The 2,679-nt window shown below is 40.8% G+C and overlaps 1 pseudogene; it reads right to left on the bottom strand.

Moving 5' to 3' along the window:
• Positions 1-564: 564 nt before the first annotated feature.
• On the bottom strand, positions 565-2,256 carry LOC120302083 (annotated as a pseudogene).
• Positions 2,257-2,679: the final 423 nt, after the last annotated feature.

Raw genomic sequence — 2,679 nt, 5'->3', positions numbered from 1 at the left:
ACAGAAAAGTTGGAATCAGTTGTGGTTGTAAGCCAAGGACTCCCTGTATGATAACCCTCATAAATTTAACAGCTGTCAGCCTGGAGAGCTAGTTCAGATAATTAGCATGCCCATCAATTAATTCCACTTTATTGTAAGGTTATATTAGCAGAAAAATTGCGAGTCTGACAGTGTATTTCTGACAGGCCCACACAGGAAGGCCCAATTAAACTGATTGATTGCTAAACAGCCTGGGCACAGGAATCTTCTCAACTAAGTGCTTAGAATTAGATAAGGGTCAATGGGATTCAAGGGTTGGACGTAGGCAGTGGTGGGATTCAGCCAGTTTGCACCACTTCAGCAGAACCGGTAGCTAAGGAGAGGATGGAGCAAAGGTTTCCACAAGATGGACTCCGTACCAAAGAAGACCTGCCTCCTGGTATGTGCCATATGTAATTTCCTGGCAAATGGAAGCCACAACATGCCTTCTCTGTTGACCTGACAGACTGCGCAGATATAATCGGAGAGAGACAGTCCATCACATAGCCCAGCTGCCTACTTATTCAGTGCTATATCAATAGCCAATCATCTCAATTTCTTGCAAAACCCAATCCATTGTCTCAGTTCAGTCCTCAAAGCATCCTGCACCTGTTTGTTCCTCAAACAGTATATGATTGGGATCAAGAAAGGAATCATGACAGTACTCAGAAGAGTCATTATTTTGTTGAAGATGGATTCATTGGCATCCTTTGGTTTCATATACAGGAAAATACAAGTACTGTAAGCGATCAGGACCACAATAATGTGAGAAGCACAAGTGGAGAAGGTCTTCTTCCTCCCAGTAGTTGAGGGGATGCGCAAAATGGTGGAAATGATTTTGACATAAGAGACAATGTTGACACTTAAGGTCCCGAGTAGAGAGAATACAGCAACTACAAAATAAGTCATTTCTAGGGAGCTGCTGTCAACACAGACCAGCTTCATTAGGGGTCTATTGTCACACAAGAAATGATTCATGACGTTAGGACCACAAAACGGCATCAGAAATAAAGGAATGGATGGAACTAGAATTAGTGATATTCCCCCAGCCCAGCAACAAATTACCAACAATGAGCAGATTCAGGGATTCATGATGGTTGTGTAGTGAAGAGGGTTACAGATGGCTTTGTAGCGATCAACAGACATCGTGGCCACTAGAAAGAAGTCAGTGGTGCCAAAGGCAAAATTTAGAAATAACTGTATGAAGCAACCAGCTACAGAGATGCTCTTGCTTCCAGTGGCTATGTTGGCCAGTGTTTTGGGAATTACGGTAGTTGGGGACCCTATGTCTGCCAATGCCAAATGTCGGAGGAAGAAATACATTGGGGTACAGAGCTGAACATTCAGCAGTGTGATAATAATAATCAACATGTTTCCTATTAGTGTCAAAAGCTAAATAGTAATAGTAATAGTAGTAAAGTTGGAAGGGACCTTGGAGATCATCTAGTCCAACCCCCCTGTTCAGGCAGGAAACCCTACACCATTTTGGACAAATGGCTGTCCAGTGTTGGAGCATTTACTGCTTCTGGAGGCAGGCTGTTCCACTGATTAATTGTTCTCACTGTCAGGAAGTTTCTCCTTAGTTCTAGGTTGCTTCTCTCCTTGATTAGTTTCCACCTGTTGCTTCTTGTCCTGCCTTCAGGTGCTTTGGAAAATAGCTTAATTCCCTCTTCTTTATGGCAGCCCCTGAGATATTGGAATACTGCTATCATGTCCCCTCTTGTCCTTCTCTTCATTAAACTAGACATACCCAATTCTAGCAACCGTTCCTTATATGTTTTAGCCTCCAGTCCCCTAATCATCTTTGTTGCTCTTCTCTGTACTTTTTCTAGAGTCTCAACATCTTTTTTACATCGTGGTGACCAAAACTGGATGCAGTATTTCAAGTGTGGCCTTACCAAGGCATTGAAGAGTGTTATTAATACTTCACATGATTTTGATTCTATCCCTCTATTAATGCAGCCTAGCACTGTGTTGGCCTTTTTGGCAGCTGCAGCACACGGCTGGCTCATATTTAAGTGATTGTCTACTAGGACTCCGAGGTCCCTCTCACAGTTACTACTATTGAGCATGGTGCCACCTATGCTGTACTTGTGCATTTGGTTTTTCGTGCCTAAATGTAGAACATTTAGGCAAGAAAAACCTCCCAAGCAGGAGGAGAAAAAGGCCAACTGCAACTTGGGGATTGTTAGTCAGCCCCAACAGTATGAATTCCTTTATTGTGGTCCTACTTGCCATTAGTCCATTCCTGAAAGTAGAGCGAAGAAATTAATTTCCAGATCTCCATTCTTCTTTTAATCACATGTTTCAAATGGATACCAGTTCATCCCTTTTCATTCATTGTATTAAAATCAAATAGAAGTTAAAACTTGATGGTTTGAATTAAACCAAGATACTTCAAATATGTTATTGTAAGTGGAGTAATTCTTGTAGGCACTCTAATTCTGGTTGTGTTTAAGCCAAATGAAGTAAGAAAGATCATTCCATGTGTCAACTTGTCTACAACAATTAGTTCTTGTGAACAAGCAAAGATTCTTTTTTTTTTAATAATTTTTTTTTATTTTCCATTTATCCAACATAGTTATACAACAAAATTCACTTTACAAAATAAAATAAATTCATAATCATAACCATAACCATGACCATAGGTGCTGCTTGCTC

The sequence above is a fragment of the Crotalus tigris genome, unplaced genomic scaffold, assembly GCF_016545835.1.
Source record: "Crotalus tigris isolate CLP2741 ecotype Arizona unplaced genomic scaffold, ASM1654583v1 scf7180000024422.1470167, whole genome shotgun sequence".
In the NCBI taxonomy this organism is placed as follows: domain Eukaryota; kingdom Metazoa; phylum Chordata; class Lepidosauria; order Squamata; family Viperidae; genus Crotalus; species Crotalus tigris.
The sequence above is the reverse complement of the archived record's forward strand: the minus strand, read 5'-3'. Positions and strand labels throughout refer to the sequence as shown.